The sequence below is a fragment of the Vulpes lagopus genome, chromosome 18 (genome assembly GCF_018345385.1).
Source record: "Vulpes lagopus strain Blue_001 chromosome 18, ASM1834538v1, whole genome shotgun sequence".
Taxonomy (NCBI): Eukaryota; Metazoa; Chordata; class Mammalia; order Carnivora; family Canidae; genus Vulpes; species Vulpes lagopus.
In genome coordinates, this window is record NC_054841.1 from 4806354 (window position 1) to 4830282 (window position 23929).

A 23929-nucleotide genomic window follows, 5' to 3' on the forward strand; every position below is an offset into this window, starting at 1 on the left:
GCCGTGACCAAGAGGCTTGGGGCCCCCGAAGGTCCCACTGGCCGCCATGTGTGGCTGGATAGGGGACGGGGCAGTTGTCTTAGAACGGAGGTATCACCTGGACCCCTCTACTCCAATACCCCCCAAATAATCCCCAGATTTGAGAGCTGCTTTCCTTGCAGCTGGGTGAAAGTTTCGTTCAGACTTGCAGATCAATGAAGGTGAGGATGAGCAGACACGGTCTTCAGAATTGGATTGAAAAACCCAACCAGGAGAATGGACGAGACTCTTTTTCTTTGAGAATCGTGAGGGGCAGGGGAGCCACTGGCAGGGGAGGGTCATGCTCGGTGGCCAGAGGGTGGGGGCCAGCAGCCCTGCTCTGTGCCGTGGACACGGCCTGTGTGGAACTCTCAGGGCACCCACGTTCCCAAACCTGTCTGTACGCTCATGCCTCGGTGAGAGCTCACATCTTCTTGGGGACACAGCCCCTACCCCACATGGTGTCTGCCCATCAGAATCACACCCCGGTTTCTCAAAGTGCCGTGATCTCCTGGAAGCCTCCTGTGAGCCTCCATCAAAATGACTCATCCACCTCTGGCGAGCACCTGTAAGTGCCTTGGGCTCCTTCTCCTAAGAGTTGCTTACACTTGTCTACTGTCTCCCTGCAAGTCCCAGGAGCCTCCAACATGACAGGGCCTGGTGGAAGGGAGGAGATAAGATTTAAATCGAATGTAAGATTCTATTTAAAAGAAAAAGATATTTATTTATTTATTTATTTATTTTTATTTGAGAGAGAGATCCGGGGGAAGAGATCCGTTGAGATTTGAGCCGGGGGAAGAAGCAGAGGGAGAAGGAGAAGCAGACTCCCTGATGAGCAGGGAGCCCGACGTGGGGCTCTGTCCCAGGATCCTGAGGTCATGACCTGAGCTGAAGGCAGATGCTTAACTGAGCCACCCAAGTACCCCAAGATTGAATTTTCAAAAAATTTTATTTATTTATTTATTTATTTATTTATTTATTTATTTAAGAGAGGGAGAGAAAGAGAGAGAGCACAGGCAAGGTGAGTGGCAGAGGGAGAGGGAGGAGTAGACTCCCCACTGAGCAGGGAGCCCGATGTGGGGCTTGATCCCAGGACCCTGAGATCGTGACCTGAGCCAAAGGGAGACACTCAACCAACTGAGCTACTCAGGAACCCCCCCCCACACACACACACCGTCTGTCCCCCAGTATTGGAATTTTAAACTGGACTGACCTAATTGTGCCTGGAAAATGATGAAATGTGATGGACATGTCTTTAGGGGGGAATATATTCTGGTTTGGTTGTAAGACCAGAAAAGCCACAGATAACATTGGCTAAGACAAGATAGAAGTTGATTTTTCCTTGTTGTATGAAAGACGTCTGGAGGTGGGAGTCCAGGGCTGTTGTGGCGCCTCTGCTACATGAGGCTACAGGGGACCAGGCTTTCCTCCCCACCATCCTTAGAATATGACCCTTGTCTACGTGGCCCAATATGGCTGCTGGAGCTCCAGCCAATTCAGCAACTTTCTAAGCTGTAGGATGGATGAAGGGAAGACTTCCTTGTAAGAATTGCTCCCAGGCATACACCACAACCCTTCCTCTTCTGCCCCCTTGGCCAGAGGTTACCCAATCACCAAACATCGCTATGCTAGTGAGCAGTGGTGGTCTGTTACTAAAGTGGAAGTTAAGACTGGTGTTGGGGAAATACCAATATCTATCCTGAGCAGGGAACCCGCTGCGGGACTCGATCCCAGGGACCAATATCCCTTCCCAGTGGATACTTGCAGCAGTTTCCACTTCAGGTGGGGAAAGGAGGCTGGCAAGAGTTCTGTGCAAAGTAGTCATTGGAACAACCCACCTGCGATGTCATCTCTTCCCATTGAGACTGGGAAAGAGGAATTTAATCCGCGCTGGGAGGTTATGAGGAGGGTTGGCAGATACAATACAGATGCCCACCTAACAAATAATTTTTTTGGTATAAATGTGTCCCAAATAACACATGGGCTATACTTACACTAAACATCTTTTTTGTCATTTATCTGAAATTCAATTTAACTGTGTTTTCATCTGCTCAATCTGGCAACTTAGTTATGAAGGGAGCTGAGAAACCCTGTGGGGGCGAGAAGATGCTGGGGTGGCAGGGGCGGCCCGGTGCCCAGGGCTTGCCATGGTGCCGGGGAATCACCCTTCCTCTTGAGCGTGTTGGTCTTGCCCCTGGTAGCCCTGCACGGGGCGGTCTGTCCAGAGTCCTCAGAACTCCTCCACTCGCCAGAAAATTCGGAGGCAATGCATTTATCAGTCCCTGCTGATAAATGACATATGGAAGTCCAATTACTCGGAATTTATGTACTATTCCCCTCCACAAATGATTTGCAGAAACTTCACAGACGCTGCTGATGAATTACATCTATAGTTACATTTCCTGAAGGTTTATGCTCCTTCTAGTTTCTTAGATTTGAAGGTACTTTATAAAGTTCATCCCAGGGACGCCTGGGTGGCTCCTTCTGCCTTTGGCTCAGGTCGTGATCTCAGGGTCCTGGGAGCGAGCCCTGCCCTGGGCTCCCTGCTCCTTGGGGAGTCTGCTCCTCCCTCTCCCTCTGCCTGTCACTCTGCCTACTTGTGCTCTCTCTCTCTCTCTCAAATAAATAAATAAAATCTTTTTTTTTTTTAAATAAAGTTCATCCCAAGGAAAAATCACAGGTCAATTGCAAATTAAAAACAAAACAAAACACCCAGAGCAAAAGCTACTCGGAGGAAGCAGAGCACTGGATTTCAGGTCCACGTGGACGGAGCTCTGTGCTGCCGAAACATGATTTGGAAGCGGGATGGAGGCGAACGTCACCATGGGGCGCACAGATCTCGATTCAGAGCATGGACTTCAGTTTCTACCAAAGATAAATCGGGGCATTGTGCTGTACTTCAAAAAGTGATCCTGCAGGTTAAAAATCCCCGTGGGTTTTCACTGTCTCCTGGGTCTCCCTGTGGGAGGTGGTCGCAGGATGACAAGCCTGCGGACGCCCTGCTTGCTCGCTCCTGGTGGGTCACGACGATCACCTGGAAGTTTCCAAGCCTCGGGGAGCCCAGGGCACACCCCAGGCTACTACCTACTTTGCAGGTAGGGCCCAGGGGCCAGGCTGATGAGGGCTCCCCGGGGCACGTCCCCCTGGCAACCGCAGGAGTAAAGGATTCTCTTTCATTCTCCGGGTGGGGAAGCAGAGGCTCAGCCAAGGAGTGACAGTTCTGGTGGCGCTATTGGAAGCTGAGACCTTTGCTTCTCTGACCCCGACTCACCGCTCACGCCGCACCCAAGGTGCTTTGTCAACGCAGGACTTTCCAAGTCGGGTGGAAACCCGGAACTGCTTACTGATCTCAGTTTGCTGCAGAGGGGACCGCACGCTGGCTGAGATGTGTGCAGCCCTCCCGCGTGCCAGCCTTGGTGCTGTTTGGACTGTCACACGTAAGCCTCCCAGCGGCTCTAACCAACAAGAAAACTGAAGCCCGGAGAGGGGCACTGGCCCCAAGGCCACCCTGATTGGTAAATGATGGAGCCAGCCTGGCTCCAGACCGTGTGCATTCACCATCGCACCCCGTAAAGCACTTCCCATCCTTAAAACCAGCGCTTCCCAGATGCAGTGAGCACACAAGTCACCTGCCCCTGCATCACAGGGGTCACTGGGTCTCGGGTGGAGCCAAGATTCCACACTTCTAACAAGTTCCTGGTGCTGCTGCTGGTTCACTTGGATTTGCAAGGATGTAAAGCATCATTATTGTCATCACTGTTTTTGGTGTTTGCTTTTGCTTGTTTGTTTTGCCTTTAAAAAACACTTTTATAGGGGCACTAGGTAGCTTGGTAGGTTAGGTGTCTGCCTTTGGCTCAGGTCATGATCCCAGGGTCCTGGGATCGAGTCCCCCATCGGGTTCCCTGCTCAGGAGGCAGTCTGCTTCTCTCTCTGCCTCTGCCTCCCCCTGACTCATGCCCTCTCTCACTCTCTCTCTCAAGTAAGTAAAATCTTAAAAAAAAAAAAAACCCACAATAAACAGAAAACACTTTTACAAAATGAGTGAATACTGAGCACAAGTATGGATTTTGTCATGCGTCGCCGCCTGGATTCAACAAGGGTCACGATGACTTTGTAAAGGTGAAATTAGTCAATAGCAATGTCACAGCACTTCACTTGGATTGAGATTTCTCCTGACCTTCGCTCGGCAGTCCATTTGACAGCCAGGCAAACCCAGGAGACGTTCTCAGCTCGGTTTATAAACCTGAGAGTGGGTGCGGCTATTAATGAGAAGAGTCAGGCCCCCTCTCTGACAAATTGGAATTTTGCTAGGAACTCCCATATTTATTAATGTCTTCATTTGGGTTCCTCTTAGAGCAGAACTGAGACAAGCTTTGGGGATCAGTAGTTGATTTGGGAGGTGATCCAGGAAGCATGGGGAGGGAGTGAGGAGGGGGATGGAGAGGCAGGGAAGGGAGGAAAGCCAATCCATGGGGTATTAGTGCAGGAGTAACTGGGCACAGTCCCCTGGGGGTCCCTCCAAGGTGCTCTGCGGACCGCTCTCTGGAATGGTGGAGCTGAGGGGCAAGGACCGTGTGATGCTTGGGCAGAGCTCACCTGGGCAGAGAGGTGCAGGTGCTCGCGGTAGGACGCTGCAGGGTCAGCTGTCTGCTGCAGCTGGCCAGGACGGGCCGAGCCTTGGCCGCTGACACTTGCCATCACCTGAGTGAGGAAGCAGGGACATCATGCCCAGCTGGTGTTATTAGACATTTCCAACGGGAAGCCGGGCCCGTTTCTAGAAATGAAAAGCCAGCAGGCTCTCGGTCAGCATGAGAAAAGGGGACTATTTCTCAGATGATGCCAGTGAGACAAAGCTGAGAGACTGGATGTGCAGTGTCTGCGGGACATCCCGTGATTCAGTGCTGGTGTCGATTAAGCTCCAATTGTGAAACAAGTCCCGGTAGATGGGACCTCAGCTTTGTGGGAGGTTTTGGCCAATTTGGGGAGACATCGATTGGATACATGCCCAAAAGAGTAAGCATTTTCACCAACCTTAACTTCTCTGTGATCATTCAACAGCAGGACAGGGACCAGGGGGAGCTGGGTGGGTGAGTGGGGTTGCATCTAGGGCAAAAATTTCAGGAGGCGCTCACGTCCAGGGCCATCCAAGTGGGCCCTTAAATTATTGTGGCTTCTTTGTGGAAAATCAATGGACTCTAAGAGTAAGGGTCTATTTCTTGAAACTATTCTGTCCTAGTGGCTGCGTATCGAACTCTCCTCTATCGATACTGCGCTGTCTCGAATGCTGTAGCTTTATAGTAAATCTTGAAATCGGTCAGCATGAGTTTCGAGTTTTCTTTAAAATCCCCAACAGAAAAAAATAAATAAAATAAAATAAAATCCCCAACAGGATTTTTGCGGAAATGGACAAGCTACTTCTAAAACTTCTATGGTGGCGCAAAGGCTCTAGAATAGATGCTCTTCCAGCTGTATTACCTCCTGCCCAACAGCCTGCCTTTGGCATTCATTGCAATGTGGGGCCGTTGGCCTTCCTTCTGCATTTGCAAGTCTGAAAAGTCTCCGTTTCATTTTTGTTTTTATTTATTTAATTTTTTAAATATTTTATTTATTTATTTATTTATTTATTTATTTATTTATTTATTTATGATAGTCATACACAGAGAGAGAGGCAGAGACATAGGCAGAGGGAGAAGCAGGCTCCATGCACCGGGAGCCTGATGTGGGATCTGATCCCGGGTCTCCAGGATCATGCCTTGGGCCAAAGGCAGGCGTCAAACCGCTGCGCCACCCAGGGATCCCCCATTTTTGTTTTTAAACAGTATTTTTTTCTGGGCATAGAAGAATGGGTTCAGTTTTCTCATTTTCCTTAGTACTTTAAAGATGTTACTCTGTTGGTTTCTGGCCTGCGTTTTTTCCCCCCATGAAATACCTGTTGTCAACCTGGCACTTTATGTAATATGCTTTATGTAATATGCTTTATGTAATATGCTTTATTCATTTGGTTTCTCTTGAGACTTTTTAAAATCATTTATTTTATGCTACTTAACACGAGGGACCTTTTTTATTTTAAAAAATATTTATTTATTTTAGAGACAGAGGGAGAGAGAATGCAAGAGTACACGCACGAGTGGGGTAGGGGCAGAGGGAGAGGGAGAAGCAGACTCCCCACAGAGCAGGGACCCCAATGTAAGGCTTGATCCCGGGACCCTGAGATCATGACCTGACCCGAAGGCAGACACTTAACTGACTGAGCCACCCAGGTGCCCATGATGTACATATTTCTTGGGCTTGGTGTTCATTGACATTCCTGGTTTTGTGGGCTTATAGTTTTCATCAAATTTGGGGAAAATCCCAGGCATTAACTCTTATAATCATTTTTTGTATCCTCCTCTTTCTTAGGGTACTGCAGGTGTACATATATTAGGCTGCCTGAATGGTCCCTCAGCTAAAACTGAGGCTTTGCCCACTTTTTTTCCATTCACTTATCTCTGTGTGGTTCATTTTGGTTAGTTCCTGTTGTTATGACTTCAAGTTCATTAATATTTTGCCCGGCAGTGTCTACGCTGCCATTAACCCTACTCAGTACATCTAATGGTTTTTGTCTGTATGCTGTGTATCATTCAGAGGCTGGCTATTTTGTCTTTTATTTTTCAAAGAGTATTAGGTTTTATCATAGCAAGAAATTAATTTACTGAAAACCATCTTCAGTCTACTGTGGCTCGGTTTGGGACTTTCTTGGGGCAAGTGTGCAGTTGCTCCAAACTCTACTTGCAGGAGTGGATTTTGGGCTATTCCCTTGAAGAAAGGCACACAGGGCCTTTCCATTTGGGTTGGCCTGAGCTCCAGCGTCTCTTAGCTCTACACAAAGTTGGACTCGATTCACCCCCTGTCCTCTGGCTCCCCACTGTTCTCTGTAAGACCTCACAGAAACTTGCCCTGTGCATATGCAGCTTGATATTCAGCCAAAGGCCGAATAGCACTGAGCTTTGCTCTGTGTAGAAGCTTTGCCACAGCCTGATGTGACGATGCTGTTACTCCACACCTGCTCCCAAATGAGAGAACGAGTTCAGAGAGGTTAAGGTGCCCACCTCAGGTCATCCGCAGTGAGGGCTGAGCAGGAGCTGGAAGCAGGCTGTCAGCAGCTGGCCTGCGCGGTGACCCACTGAGTTTGGGGCCGGCGAAGCCCTCTTCGGGGGACCCTCGAGGCCTATCGTCACCTAGCTTCCCACATTCCTGTCTGGCGCCTTCTGTTGTCAAATCCAATTAAGTATCAGGTGGCAACGAGGAAGAAGACTTGCCTTTGGAAGAACAACCAGCTCTCCTTGCTGGATTCAGAGCTGTGGATGGAGGAAGAACAGAAAAACGAAAGAGCTGCCTGCATGTGTGGGGCTGAAGATGAGCATGGCAGCTGTAGCCCTGAATCCAGTGACAGCCTCGTGAGCAGTTTGCCCAGGAACAGGGGCTGGTTTCTGGTTTCTGGTTTCCTTGAACCAAGCTCGCTGCTGTGCTGAGGACACCAAGGGCCAGCGGGTCCAGCTCCTGACCTTGAGGTGGCTCGGGCTGCATGGAAAGCAGGCCCAGAGACAAGGTATTTCTCTAAGTCCGCGGCAGACTCGTGGACGCAGCCTGGGAAGCGTGCCCAGAAGGGGACGGAGAAATGTCCCGGGTCTGGGGAGGCAGGTCACCAGGTGCTTTCCTCTTGACTCTGAAGTGCTGGTGAGGAGGAGGCTGCTAGGCGGTCAGCGCTCTGGAAACGTCCGAGTACGAGCTTTGCCACTTCCTAGCCGTGAGACCTTGGGCAAGTCACTTCCCCTCTGGTGCCTCGGTTTCCTCTTCCTAAAAGAGGTATGATAGCATCTAACTCCTTGTCGAGTATCGTCTGGCACAGAGGCAGGGCTCAACTAATCTAGTTGAACCGAGGAGCCATGGTGAGAAGTTACCCGAGATGAGGCTTATTGTCTCGGCTGATGAGCTCATCTCAATTTACAAGGTCTAGCCTGTGATTCTGCAAGTTCATTTCTAGGTCACAGAACCACGAATCCAATTTTTCCAGTCGGGTCCCACTTCTGTGAGACTGTGGCATAAAATAGGAGGGAAATGCACTGACCAAGGAGGCCAACTGGACCCCGTGGACACTGTTAGGTTGTTCCTTGGACAACTTGTGCTGCCCAAAGCCAAGTTCAAATACACAGACTTTGGTCACTGAGGTCATTGCTTTGAATGCTGGTCTCTGCCCAGCCCTGTGCTCTTGGACAGATTCCTCGGTTTCTCAGAATGTGAAATGGGGAACACACCAGCACTTGTCTTAGCAGGTTGTTTACAGCTGGTCCCTGGGGAACATGCTTGGTACACAGTGAGGCTGTTATTATTATTTGTGGTTATTCCTCTTGATGATTTTTTAAAAAGATTTTATTTGTTTGTTTGAGAGAGAGAGAAAAAGAGGGAAGGAGGGAGGGAGGGAGGGAGAGAAGGAAGAGGGAGGGAAGGAGAGAGAATCTGAAGCGGACTCCATGCTGAGCTCAATCCTATGACCTTGACGCCATGACCTGAGCCCCCCAAGTCGGGCACTAAACTGACTGAGCCACCCAGGCGCCCCTCCTATGGATGGTTTAATGAGCTAACACACAAACCACAGTGCCGGGCACAGAGTGCTTCATAAATGGTCACCATCGTTGTTATGATTATCATCTTCTGCAGTGGGCGTGATGGAGGCCAGACTCTACCGTGCGAATCTAAGAAGCAGAAATGGCTGCAGAAGCTCGAACCACACATTTCATCCCACAGTGTCAGCCTGAGAAATGGAAAGTTCCACCAGGAAGGGCCTGGATTCGGAGAGGGCAGCTTCACGCTGTCTTCATGCCCTGGGCTGCACCTGCCTCTCTGCGTGAGCTCTTTCCCACCATCATGCCTGGGCTGTGACCCAGCCAGGAGGAGAGTAGGCTCGAGGCCCCGGCAGGAGCAGGACAGGTGCTGGGCTGGGATTAGGAGTCCCCTGGAGGGACTCTGGCCTGTTTAATCAGAAGGCCAGGCAGCCCGAGGAGGATTATCGTGGAGCTGAGCCTGGGCCAGTTTCCCTATCCTGAAGGTCCTCGTGCCTCCCCCGGAGAAAGTGCAGCTCCCCTGCCCTGCCTGCAAGTGAGCCTCCTCCCATTTGGCCCCTGATGCTCAGACCCCTGCACTCCCTTGTCCTCCTCCTTTCCTGCCTCTCCTCACAATGACACTCCACTCCTGCCTCTATGTGTCCATCGTGGTACTTTTTATGCTCCCTGGAAGAGCCTGCCCCTCCCCAGTTACCGCCCTGGGCTGTGGGTTTCCCGGGGCTGGGACTGCTGAGGCAGGGTCTCCTCTTGACAGTGGGGGCTCTGAAGCCCAGTCTGAATTCTGACTTAGTTGATCTTCAGCTGATTCTGCCCAGATCCTCAGTTTTTCTCTCTCTGATAATAAATAGTCTTGCCTTATAGGGCTCTGGTGATAGGTATAAAGAGCTCAGAGTGTCACCTGGCTTGTAGTAAGTGCTCAATAAACACTGGCTGTTACTATCATTGCTCTTGTTACTCCCATCTGCATCCTCCAAGTCCAGCATGGGGTGGCATAGGGCAGGTATGTCGATTAGTAAATTTGTGTCCTTCTAGCAGAGACTTCCCAACATTCATGACAAAATAGCTTCTGGGTGTGTTTTGTGGGTATTAGAGCCAGGAGTTATATCTTGTCAGTGACCTCCTGCTTCCCCGGGGCTTCTAAGGGCATTTAGCTCTTTTTCTCCCTTCCTAGATCCCTCTCTTTTTTCCATCCTTTTTCCTCTCTTTCCTCCCCTCTCCTCCAGTATGAGGAGCAGAGCCCTGCTGTGATGATCACATATATCCTTGCGGCTATTTCTGCCTCTATCTTGGGGCTCAGTTTCTAGCAGAGGACCTGATCATTCAGTAAAACCAACAAAATGCTCTTAAGAAGCCCAAGAAGCCCTGAGTCGTGCTGGCACTCAGCGGATGCCTGCCTATCCACCGGTGAATGCCTCTGTCCTTCTGTTGTCCCAGGGACGCCACAGGCTCTGGGTCCCACACCAGCCCTTGAACCCATACCTTATTGATTTAGAGATGTTTCTTTCAGGAACACCAGTGACTTTGCCCCAGGGCCCTGTCCTCGGCCGACAAATAAGCCATTTGGTTACGCTTTGGGCCTGGTGAGTCCTATGACTCATGCAGAATCCAGAGGAGTTGCCCCAGGAGGGGCACTGTGGGTGGTGATGTCATGAGCAGCTAAATGTCAGGAGACTGGGTGGCCTCAGATGGCAAGCTTTGGATTTTAACTCTTTTTTGTTCCTAACAACTGGAAATCTCCAAAAGCACTCAATGAATGCCCAACTGGAAGACTCAATATGCATAAGAGGCTTTGAAAGCAACCCCTGACCCAGTCACAGCTCCCCTGGTGTGGAATGTGCATGGAGACGGGTTCATGGCTGTAGAGGTTAAGCCAGGGCAGCCCCAGGAGGAAGCTGACCTTCACCTTGGCTTTGCTGTCCATTCCTGGAATCACTGGTCTGATCCCCCGACCAGGATCCCTGTGAGGAAGCCAAGAACACAACCTTTGCAGCCAGTTGGTGCTGGGTTTGACTTTGACTCTCCCACCTGCCCGGCAGCCTCTTCACTTTGCTGAGCCTGATTCCTCCCCTGAAACAAGGGATGGTAGTGGTTCTTTACTCCCAGAATGCTTCCGAGGGCTGACACATAGCAAATACAGTATGAGTTATTATTATTTCTATTGTTGTCATTCTGACTTCAAGACCAACCTGGCTAAATGATTTAACGCACATTTTCAGCAGGAAACTGAGTTCAATCATTATACTCTTCCCTCTAATAGCCGGGCTATAAACAATTGCTCTTTCCAATTTCCTCGGCCTAGAGAGGGTTTCCTCTGAGCCATTCTGTAAACCAACTGCATCCTAATTAATCCTCATTATCCCACCACTGAGAGCAGGTTGAATGAGGCCAGCTACCTGTCCCTACCCCCACAAGTATCTGTTCTTCTCTCATCACCAGAAGGCTAACTGGTTGCATGGCTACCCAGACAAAGACTACATTTCCCAGAAGACCCTGCAGCTGGGTGTGGCTGTGTGATCACACCTTAGCCATTGAGAGATGATATGGACAAGGTCCTGGTTGGGTCCTTTAAGTCCTGGAGGACTGGGTGTTATTCTATATGTTGGCAAATTGAACACCAATAAAAAATAAATTTATTTAAAAAAAAAGCCGGGAGGAGCCGCCCTCCATTCCCCATCTCTCTGCCAGGACAAGGACATGCTGGCATGTTTGGTGCCATGTGGACAAAGGGCTACATGCCCTTGGAGAAATAAGATAGGAGGTGGAGAAATAAGATAGAAGGAGTTTTGGTACTCCATGCAACTGCTTTATCAGCCACAGATGGTTACTGAGGGGAGAAAGTAACTTTTATTTTTATTTTAATTTTTTTTAGCTGCTGTAGCTAACGATGCTGACCATCTTTTCATATGAGTTTTGGCTGTTTGTGCGTCTTCTTTCAACACATGCCGATTTAGATCATCTACCCACGTTTTAATTGGATGTCTTCATTGCTGAGTTACAAGGCGTTCTTTGTATATTCTGGATATAAGACCTTATAGATATATGATTTCCAAATATTTTCTCTTGCTCTGTGGGTTGTTTTCACTTTCTTGATAGTGTCTGCGGAAGCACAAAAGTTTTTAAGTTTGAGAAAGTACAATTTATCTATTTTTTTCCCTCTGGTTGCTTGTGCTTTAGCTGTTATAGTTAATAACATATAGCATTCAAGGGTCGTGTCTGTGTTGAATCTGTAGATCAACTTGGAGAGAATCCAGGTTTTTGACAATAGTAAGTCTTCTGATCCATGACCTTGGTATGTCTTTCCATTTATTCAGGTCTTTGGTTATTTCTAGCAATGTTTTGTAGTTTTCGGTACACGTATCTTCTCTTCTTTTTTAGAAACTTATTCCCAGGATGCCTGGATGGCTCAGCGGTTGAGCGTCTGGTCAGGCCCTGATTCCGAGATCCAATATCGAGTCCTGCATTGGGCTCCTTGTGGGAGCTCCCTCTGCCTATGTCTCTGCCTCTCTCTCTTTCGAGATCCAATATCGAGTCCTGCATTGGGCTCCTTGTGGGAGCTCCCTCTGCCTATGTCTCTGCCTCTCTCTCTTTCTCTGTGTCTCTCATGAATAAATATATAAAACCTTTTTTAAAAAAATTTGTTCCCAAGTATTTTATTCTTAAAATACTATTATAAATGGAGTTACTTTCGGGTCTTCATTGGTTCCTTCCAGCACCGTTTTGTAGTTTTCAGTATACATATCTTGTCTTCTTTTTAAAAATTTATTCCCAAGTATTTTATCTTTTTAATGCTACAATAAATGGAGTTACTTTCTTAATTCCAGTTTTGGGTTGTTTATTGCTGATGTGTAGAAAAACAATTGATTTCCGTATACTTGATCTTGTACTCTGCAGCCTTTCTGAACTTGTTTGTTAGCTCTAATAGTTTATTTGCGGGTTCCTTAGGACTTTTTATACACAAGATCATGTCATCTCCAAATAGAGATGACTTTACTTCTTCTTTTCCCTAGAGATGTCTTTTATTTCTTTTTCTTGACTAATTGCCTGGCTGGAACCTGCAGGGTGACGTTGTATAAGAGTAATGAGATAGAAATCTTTGATTGTTCCTGAGAAAGCTAGTGTTTCACATTAAGTATGATGGTAGCTGTGAGTTTTTCATAGGTGCCCCTTATCAGGTTGAGGAAATTCCTTATTTCTAATCTGTTAAGTGTTTTCATCATGAAAGAAGTTTTTCTGTGTCTGTCGAGATGATCATGTGGCTTTTGCCCTTAATTCTATTAACGTGGTGTATTGCATTGTTTTTCATGTATGGCAACTTAAGTCTCTGCTCAGCTGACTGACTACTAAGCTAATCACGGGACAGAGATTTCCTTAAACTATAGGGACAGAGGTGCTCTGTGTGTATGTTGGGGCACATCTTCAACACTTGGCCAGGAAGTTGACAAATCTGCCTTAGATTTGTCTTCCTGCTTGTGCTGACCTTCAAGGACAAACAGAGGTGAGATTGGAGGGCTTTCTCAGGTCTTTCCTGAACATGCACACAGACCTATATGGCCTTCCAGATTCTCATGAATATGTTGGAAAATTTCAAAGCCCCTATGGACATATTCTCCAGCTTTTTATTTTAAGCTTTTTAGTTATTGTTTGCCACCAACTATTATTCACCACCTCAGGGAGCCAGGAAACCAATCAATTACTTCTAATAGCTTCTGACAGATGCCCAGGCTTTTCACACTGGGCAAGGTTCAAGTAGGGTCAAATAAAGACAGCCTTGCAAGTAGAATCATCCAGGGACCTACCAGACAAGTCCCGCGATGACAGTTCTCTGGGAATGAGAATTCAAAGGAGCTCCAACCTTGTCTTGCCCCTTTTCATGGCTCCAGACCGCTATTTTTCAATGTGATTGCAGGCTGTTGTTTTTCAAAGCTAACTCAGAATTGGAAAGGAGGGGATAGAAATAGGGCAAGTTAATATGCCATTTAACTCACTGTTCTTACTGAAATTCAGCCATTTTTCTCGACTAAATGCTCTCTAGATTTCTTTAAGCCTCTGGTTAATTTCTGTAGTTTGGAAAAAGTTGATTTGAACATTTCTGCCAGTTTTTGTCTTGACTTTTATAGAGTAGAGAATCTTCAGAGATCCTTACTCTGCCATTTTTATGGAATCTCTATGGCTTCCTTTTATTCATTTTAAATGAATATCTACCTTTTATTTGTGTTAAATGAATCTAAATCTCTACCTGATGATGGTAAAATTTTCCCTTTTAAATAAATTTATTTAAATAAAGAAAAGTGAGTTGAGGAAGCTGGTCTGAAAGGCTACATGTTGTATGAGTCCGACTATATGACATTCTGGAAAAGGCAAAGCTATAAAGATAGCTAAAAGGTTAGTGACTACTAGAAATTCATGGAGAGGTGATAGGAATGAATAGGTGGAGCACAGGGTAATTTTTAGGATAGTAAAAGTTATCTGTATGATACTGTAATGGGAGGATGCATGTCAGTGAGTATTTGTCAAAACCCATAGAATTATGCAAAGTGAAGAGTGAGCCCTAATGTAGACTATGGGCTTTAGGTAATAATAATGTATCAATATTGGTTAATCAGTTGTAACGAATGTGTCATGCTAATTCAAGATGACAATTATAGGGAAAAGTGTGCAGGGAAGAGAGGGGAAATACTCTCTGTACTTTTCTGTTTAATTTTTCTGTAAATCTAAAACTGCTCTAAAGGATAAATTCTATTAAGAATTTTTTTTTAAATGCGTTGATTTTAGGAGACACACTCAAATAGAATAGTAGGTGTTATAAGAGTATGGCAAAAACCACATGGGAGGTAGGTGGGAAACATGATGGAAAAAATATATATTACAACTGGGGTCTCTTTTAATGCAAGAAAATGGAGAAAAGAGCCAAATACATTGAATAAAAAGCAAAAAATATTTTTTGAATAACTTGGGATCTCTTGGAATTGTCTATTCAATCCTAGATACAGCCAGTGGTGAGTTTTCTCTGCTTCAAAGAGAAAGAGTGAGAGTTACTTGGGAAGGAACAAGAAACAGTAAAAGATAAGACATCTAATACAAAGCCTCCACTGGCCAATGGAGAGGATCATTGGGAGGGGGAAGAAAAGACAAGTAAGACAGATTGGAATGTCTCGGTCAAACATGCTGGGGACTCTCGAAACTGTAGGCTGGGTAGTAAGTTTTGTATCTTCCCAAGAATGGCTGTAGCCACTCAGCATCAGCTGGCTCTGTGCCTCTTTCTGGTACCATGGACAGCAGCCAGACCTAGTTGGGTGAGGGAGCTCGTGACCGGAAAGGGCAAGAGTTTGACCTCCACTCCATGGTGTCTGGATGTCCTTTAGGGTCTGTTTGGAATACAGGGAAGAGCAAGGAGTTCATCTCCTACTGGGACATCTGACATAGAAGTCCAGGAAGCATGCAGGGAGTGTGCTGAACATAGAGTAGGAAAGTTTGGCCCAAAGTTGCCACTTGGCCAAGTCACAGGGTTAGTCACAGAGCATGGCCCCTCTTGGAGCCTCCCTTTTCTCTTCTACAAAATGGGCTTGATCCTCCACTGGCCCTGTGAGTGGTACAGAGGACGTGCTGGACAGACACTCAGTGAAAGGGCTTCAGAGGGTACTTGTCCTGGGAGTGGGGCAGCAGCTAAGGTGGCTTTGTTTATTTTATTTTTTTTTTATTTTTATTTATTTTTATTTTTATTTTTTAAGGTGGCTTTGTTTAATGGTGGGCTTCCGCCTCCTAGCACGTCACCTGCCATACAGCTGGCACTTCAGCCAGCGCCCTGGGAAGGAAGACAGGAAGGAAGAAGTGGAGGGAGGTTGGGTTGCCCCTATGCCTCCCTGTTTGCAGCCTGCAGTGCTGAGATTTGCACCCAGGGGCCCCCTGAGCATCCCTCTTCCCTAAGCATCCCACGTCTGTCTTACAGGGTATAGACCCCAGGAGGCAGCCTTACTGGCACATTCAACTCATCTTTAGCAGCAGCAGAGCTCAAAAGGAGTTGTGGGGACCTACCGCCCGGGGCACAGGGCCCGTTAGAAGGCCCAGAGTGCTAGGAGTCTTAGAAACACTCCTTTACACTCCACCTCTCAGCCTGGAGTTCAGGAACATTCCTCCCACTTCATTTCCAATTGCAGACACCTACCGAGGCGAGTCTCTGGGGAGTCTGGTTTGCAGGAGGCTGGCTCTCAAGGCTTTTGTGATGGAGTCACAGGCCCTTGATGTATTATTCAGGCTGGGCACCAATCAATGCCAGACGCCCATCCATCCTCTGCTGGTCCCCCTGCTTGGGTTCTGCTATTTCAGAAGCAAGTGCTAAAATCCAAAGAGAAATGGCCTACCTTTGTCTTGCTGCAGCGTAAATACCTGGCACCAGTCACTAGAGAGAGATGCTTGCTCCACATTGTCTGATTCCATTATTTCCAGTTTTCTTGCTGGTCATAGTCACCCCTCGTGCCTTTGGCCTTAGGGGGAGGAAGCCACATTTCAGCTGAAGGTAAAATTTGGGCTCGTTTTGGATCTATTGCAACATCCTATCTAGTTTTGTCTCCATGTCCAGAAAGAGTTAGGACCAAAAGCAGAATGCCTGGGAAAAAATCAGAATCGACCACTGGTACCAGCCAGATACCTGGGGTGTGCAGAGAGCTAGGAGAAGTGCAGCGCAGTGGGGGCTGAGTGTCGATCGGGGTCGGGCTCCTGTCTGCTTTGTTACCTCTGAACTGGGGTAACTTTGGACAAGTCACTGAGATCCGCTTTACAGAAATGACAGGATGTTCAAGGTGAGATTAGTCGTATCCTCCTCATGGGGTTCTTGTGCACAAAAAGCCCAGTAGCCACTTTGGCATCACGCCCTGGGGCCAGGTTGGCCTGGGTTCGAATCCCAGCCCTGTTGTCCTGTAACTGTGTGACTTTGTGAAAGTGACTTCACCTCTCTGTGTCTCTATATAATGGGGAAAATAATAGCCCTCTCTAGGGTGGGGAGGGCTAAATGTGTTAATCTACGTAAAGCGCAATGTTTGGAATATAGGAGGTGTTTAATGAATGGTAGCTTCCATTATTAATAGTAGTATTAGTGAAGAATATTAATAAGTTCTATACTCCAGCAGTTATATGCGCGATCTAATCTAATCTGCACAGAGTCTCAGAAGGGAAGTTTGATGACCCGTCAGGAAACTGCCTCAGGGGATGAAATAAGTTTCTGAAGTTTCTGCTCCTCACCGTGCAGACTTTGAAGAGCTTTCCTGGTCTTGCTGGGGAAATAAAGCCGAAGAAAGTTTTATTATTTATTTGTTTAAATAGATTATTGCATATTTAATTTTTTAAAATTTTATTTTATGATAGTCACACACAGAGAGAGAGAGACAGGCAGAGACACAGGCAGAGGGAGAAGCAGGCTCCATGCAGGGAGCCCGACGTGGGATTTGATCCCCAGTCTCCAGGATCGCGCCCTGGGCCAAAGGCAGGCGCCAAACCTCTGCGCCACCCAAGGATCCCGATTATTGCATATTTCAAGAAAATGATTTTAGGTATTTGAAAAAGAGAGAGCACACGTGAGGGGGGCAGGGGCAGAGGGAGAGGGAGAAGCAGACTCCCCTCTGAGCAGGGAGCCTGATGCAACGTTGGGCTGGGCTTGATCCCAGGACCAGGATCATGACCTGAGCCCAAGGCAGGCACTTAACCGGCTGAGCCACCAGGCAGCCCAGAGGAAATTTTTAATAATCGCGTGGGATTGTGTGCTACGAGAGACCGTGCATGCAGGTGCTCTCAGGACCCAGCGCACCGCGCTGGTCCGGCGCCTGAAGCGGACTTCCTAAGTCTCTCCTGTCCCTGTGCTCTGTTCGCCAAGAACTTCCTGGATCCGGTTCCCTGGCTCCTCACCCAAGGTTCTCGGGGAGGCAACTGACCGCTGAGCTACTCTGCACCCCCCATCCCATCCCCCAGAAACTCTTCACACCCACGTGCTTTGTTCCCTTTAGAGTAGTCGTGCTGTCATCGTATTTATGCTTACTTGTTTACCGCCCCCCCCATGAGAACCAGGACGCAGCTTGGCCCCCTCTGTATCGAGGGGCCTAGAAGCATCCTTGGCACATAGTAGGTGCTTATCAAATGGACTGAATGGGTGCCTGGCTCAGCCCATGGGAACCTGGACTGGATGAGCAGCAGCAGGTGGAGACTGGGAGTGGGAGGCAGAGTCTGGAGGAAGGAAGGAGCCCTCTGTGCCGACGCCCCCCCTGCTCCCTCCTCCCCCTCCCCCTGCCCCAGAAGACAGTGGCCTGTGCAGACCGTGTCAATGGGTTCTCCCGCCCTCGGGCCTTCAGTGAGATCTGGCCGTGGTTTAATAAAATCTCGGGGCAGCCAGAGTGAGCGGTTTAGTGCCACCTTCAGCCCAGGTTGTGATCCTGGAAACCCGGGATCAAGTCCCACGTCGGGCTCCCTGCATGGAGCCTGCTTCTCCCTCTGCCCCTCTCTCTCTCTCTCTCTCTCTCTTTCTCTCTCCGTCTCTCATTAATAAAGAAAATAAAATCTTAAAAAAAAAAAAAGAAAGAAAGAAATCTTGTTCTGCCCACCTCACCGGGGCAGATGTGGGAGCGCAGACACCCAGGCACTTCGTACTGGGGTGCCTGTGGGTGCCTGTGGGTGCAGTGACTTCTCACCACTAGCACCGTGCGCCCCACTGCCCCGGGTGACTTACCACCCAGTATTCACCTCGAGCACCGGCCTCCTGCACAAGGGCCTTGACTGCTCTTCCTGGAGCCCTCAGGGCAGCAGGTGCCATGTGGGAGGCTTTGGTGCCTCCAGACCCAGATTTGAATCCTGGCTGTGCCTTTGTAGCTGGGATGCCCCGAGCACATCTTTGTCTTCTCCACGCTCATTCCCCTCCTGTGTGGGGGTCACAACAGGCCATCCGGGTGGTTGTGCAGATGAGCTGGCCCGGAAGTGTGGCCAGCAAAAGACACCTGCTTTCAGGTACAACCTGGTCAATGGTCCCACAATATATGATGTTATTGTCCATTTTCCCCTTATTGGGTGCCTGACATTTTTCCAGATGGAGTGGAGTCCACATCATCCCTCAAGCTCTAGAACCCAGAGCTCTAAACGGCAGCTAGAGAATTCCACGCGTTCACATGAGTGCGACACAGCGCTTTCCCCCGCCCTGCCTCCCACTCTCCCCTGCTCTTCCCACCTGGCTGCCTGATGGATGTTCTAATAAGATCTGGGGCTGCAGTGACCCAGCCCTGTGTCTGTCACTACTTCGCTGCTGCCTTCTGGCTCGGAAGTCGGGCCCATGGGCTTGAAAAAATAAATGACAGCTCTTTGCTTTGACCAGGGCGCTCCCAAACTCCAGCAAATCCTTGGGCACAGGGTCCCTCTGGGCAGGCCACCTGCTAGGCAGGGACCCGGGTGGAGCTCATCTGGGAGGCATGGGCCCTGGGAACTGATGCCCCACACCCTCCCCAGATGGGTACCGCACAGAACGGCTGGCCAGGGCCCTGTGGGGCCTACAGAAACAGCCGAGCGGGGGCCCCAGTGAGGTCCCCCAGCCCCTCTGACCACCCGCCCTCAGCTGACGCTGTTCCTGTCATTCCTTGTCACCCAAGTTGTCTGGAACCCCTCGCTGGTAAGAGGCAATCCCATCTCTCGGCGGGCTGAAAGACCTCTTTACAAGGCAGGTATGACCAGATCGGCCCAGATTTAAACACATCAGCCTAGAATACAGACCAAATTCTTTACCTCCGAATTTCTCAGCTTCTTTTCATGCTTCCTTGCCCTATCCTGTGCTCGCCTACACCAGCCTTGTCTCTGCCTCCAGCCACCCAGGGTCTGGGTCTGTGTCTCAGCCTGCAAAGCACCTCCTCACCTAGACAGCCCCACCATCCGGTCACATTGCATCCCAGACACGGCCCCTTCCAGAGCCGCTGCGGCCTCGCACCCTTTTGCAGGTCAGGACGGCTCCCGTTCACTGGAGATTTCAGCTGCGATTTCTAACGTGTCTTTGATTCCTTCTCCCCAGATGAACCAAGAGGGCAAGACATGGACTTGCAGCTCACGGTCTTCAGAAGCAGATGCTGACACAGAATTTCGGGTCGGGCATGTTTACCGTGGACTGGCATCTGACAAAGGAAGTGCAAGACAGGGGAAGCAGGACCGGGCAGTGGGAGGTGTGCGACGCTGGTGTGGCCAGGCTCGGCCCGATTGGTGGGGGCTGCCGCAGGTGTGTCCGGCACAGCATCCTGGCTCATGTCCTGTGACAGCCAGACCTTTGGCCCTGGGTGCCTGTGGGTGCAGTGACTCCGTTGCCGGAGTCAACGGCAGTGTGTGCTCTGTTGCCGACGCCACCTGCACTGGGCAGGTGTGATGTCGTGAAGGACACTGTCGCAGCTGGGCAGCCCTTCCTTGAAGGAGAACAGGACACGTTTCCCTGCACACCACACGTGCATCCGGGGGACTCAGCAGAGGGTATCAGTCCAGCCTGGGTGCTCCTATTTCAGATGCTCCGTGGAGCAGCCTCTTCCGAATGGAATGTGCTTCCTAATTTGCATGAGGGCACCATATGGCCTGGCAGCTGCCCTGGACATCCCAGTGGACAGAAGTGAGGAAAACCCTTCAAACCTCTAGCTAGGGACCCCAAACACATGCATCTGCCCTAGCCTGGGCCCCCATTTACCAAAGAGCTAATACCAATCCGATTTGTGCTCAATGAGAATTCCGCACACAGATGTTTGTTTCTTTGACAAAGGCACCTTCACCCTCGTTTTTCAAATCCGCCCGCTGGAGTTCCTCAGCCCCAGATCCATGGGACAGCAGGGGCTGGCCCCACTCCTCTGTCTCTCTCGCCACCACCAGCAAGAACTTCTTATTTTTTTTCAGATGTGGAACTAGAACTTGCAAAGTGTCTGTGTGTCTCTTTCACAGTATCCAGGAGGAGCAGAGCAGAGGATCTAAGGAGCTCAGCTCTCACGTTATCTCTTCATTTTCAATATCATCATAAGCACTGGAGGACCTCTTTCCTTCCCAGGGAGATTTTGTTCAGTAATATTATCTTGGCCGGCCAGGCAGGAAGCGAGGAGATTTTTCTACCCCAGACCCGAGTAGATCTAAGTGCACACCTCCCTCGCACCCCCCACTGCCCCCCCACTTGAGATTTAAATGCGATTTACATCAACTTCATTTCTTATTTGCCAAGTGCCTTTCATTCTAAACACATCCCATAACGCTTCGCACAGATAAAGAATAACATTTATGCAAACGCATGATGGGGATGTAGAGAAACCTTGGGTTAGATTTCGATGAGTCATAGAATGGAGCAGAAGTGAGGAAGGCAGGTTAGAAAACTCACTAGGAAGAAAAGTAGTGGTGGGGTGGGGCTAATTAACTAGAAATGAACTTTTTTTTTCTACTAGTTAATTTAAAGTGTTTTCAATAGCCAATTAACTGGTTTAAAAGTTTAAAGGAACCATATGTCTGCATCAGTCAAGCTACTTCGTTAAGCTAAGACATGTCAACACCGCCCCCCCCACCTCGGGAACAGCCCCCACATCAGCTCCCATCACAATGACTACTCTTCATTGAGCTCTTGCTGTGTACCAAGCTCCTTACACGTGTTCCAATCCTTAATCAACCCGATGGAGCTGGCATTTGATGTCTCTTTCATAGACGGAGGCAGAGCAAGCTGCTACTTGCCCAAGGTCAGCATCGTTTATGTCCTCGGTCCACCATCTGCTCACCACCCAGTGCTCGTCTGAGCCAAGGAGAGTCCACCGAGATCTCCTTCCTGATGGCCCATCTGGCTTCATCTTGGCGGCGGACCACAGGGCTTTACGAAGGGACGTGGTGCATTGTGAGCACGAGCACCTTGGTAGGCCACAGCTGGGTTCAGACGCGTGTTCTGGAAATGGCACGTCATGTGATCAGGGCAGGGAACCCTGTCTTTCTGGCCTCAGCTTTCCAACCTGGAAGAGCGAGGGAGTTATAAGACCCCTCCCGCCTCCCCGCCACACACACTTTTCAAAAGTTTGCGTCCCGTGACTCCGCTTTTACAAAATGACCCCGTGGTAGGATCCGTTTTTGCTAACGAAAGAAATCCAAGGAGGATTTTTTGCTTTTGCAAAAAAAAAAAAAGGTGTAAAGCGAAAGTCAAATTCAGCGTCTGTTTTGCAGTGAGGCTTCCCAGCGGCGGGGAGGGTGGAGCCCCCAGCTCCTTCGCCGAGAGCCACGTGCAGCATCTCAGCCTCCAGCCGCCAGGGTCTGAACTGTGCCTCCGGGCACAGATTTATTGTGTGACTTTGTTAGCAAGATGTGTCCTAAGGTTTCGGAAAAACCTAAGAGGGGTTATTTTTTGGGTCTGGGAACACTCGAAGAATTTTCCATAGAAATTAATGGTAATTGCTTCTTGGCTTTATGCCATGTCTGCTTGTGAAAGTTTTCCTAGGAACACTCTACTTTCAGATCACGGGGGAAACTGGTATCACCTTGTTGAGTTGTTGTGAGTAATAGATGAAATTATTAAAAACCGTCTCTGGCACATCACTGACACTAAACTGTTTTTATTTTTAACTCTTACATGCTACCGAGGGCTTCTGAGTTCGAGGCAATGATGGAGAGAGCAGGGCAGGAACTGAAGCACCCCCACCACCCCAGACAGTGTTCTTCAAAGTATGCTGCAGGGACCGCCTTCATTAGGGAGACACAGGAGGCTTGCACAGCACCACACAGATGCCGGGGGCCCACCCAAGCCCTCCTGAACCTGAGTAGTGGGTGCAGAGCCTGGGAGTCTGCATCCTTAGGAGGCTCCCCAGCTCCGTGATTCCTATGCCTGCCAAGTCTGAGGACCCCGCAGGATCACTGGTCAGTGGGGATGAGGACAGTCAGCCCACACTGGTGCCACGGACCGAATATTTGGGTCCCCCAAATTCATCACCCCCAAGGTGATGGTGTTAGGAGGTGGGGCCTTTGGGAGGTGGTCAGGTCATGACAGTGGAGCTGCGGCCCCCACGGTGGGATCAGTGCTGGTTCAAGACCAGACGTGAGAGCCCATTTCTGCCTCCTCCACGTGAGGACACAGAGAGAAGGAGACCGTCTGCACGCCGGGGAGTGTGTCCTCACCGGGAGCCTAACCGACCAGCACCTTGATCTTGGCCTTCCCGGTCTCCAGAACTGTGAGCAATCCCTGTCTGCTGTTAAGTCCCCCTGCCCCCCAGTTACAGATGTTGTTACAGCCCCCCAAACCGACTAAGACAACTGGAAGAAGAGAGTTAAATCAAAGAGCCTCGAATGTCCTGTCTTCCACCCTCCTGGAAACCTGGCGGGAGGGGAGGTATCCGCCAACACTGGTCTTCTTTGGGAGGAGGGTGAGGACCTGGCAGGTGGAACAGGTTCCCTAACTCTGGCTCAGGGTGTTGTTCATGTGCCGCTCCCCAGATCACAGTAGGTGAAACCATGCTCAATCCTCTGACCCCGAGGGACCCTGGTCACCAGCTTCTTTTTCCCCAAATCTGCCCCAACTGTCCAAGCCCACTCTTTCCTTCACTTCCGTCACAGGGCTGCATTTTTAGAAAGGAAAAAAAAAATTGAGCCATTGATGCACAGCGAGGTATCAGATGAAGGCCATGAAATGTTGAGGAAAGAGCCAGAACTTTGGAAGCAGACTTCCATGACTGATGCACCAACACACATGGACCGTCTGCCATCTGTCAGGCACCACGTGGGCATTTGGGATGGCGTGGGGGACGGGAAAGTGGTCCTGGCCCTCCTCACAGGGTTTATAACCGAGCATGTGCGTGCGTGCTTGTCAACAACTTCTGAAGCACTTACTACACGGTCCGGTAAGTGCTGTGATTGGAGAAAGACGGAAGTGAGAAGCCCGGGACCCTTTAAAGAACAAAGAAGGTTAGATCCGGGAGACAGGGGGTGAGAGAGAGAGAGGCAAGGAGGAGAGAGAGAGAGAATATGCTGAAAGGAGAATGGAGGCGGGGGTGGTGATGAGCTACTTCGGGAAACTACACTAAGGACTTTGGGTTTTCTCCCCCGGGCACGGGGAGCCACCGAGGGGTCCTGCGCCCACAGGCTGCACCATTCAGGAAGCTCTGACTGCGGGTTGGCCGATAGAAGAAACGAGGTGGGGGCAGGGGGTCAGGAGCTGGGGTGTGGGTGCAGGAGCGCCCTGCCGGCCTGCGCTTCGGGTGCTGCTCGGGCCCAAGGCTCATCGCACAGAGGCAGAGGGAAGCCTGAGGTCACCTGCGCGTCCAGCTGGCACACTGCGTGACCCTAAATGGCAGCGACGATTCCGTGGTGGC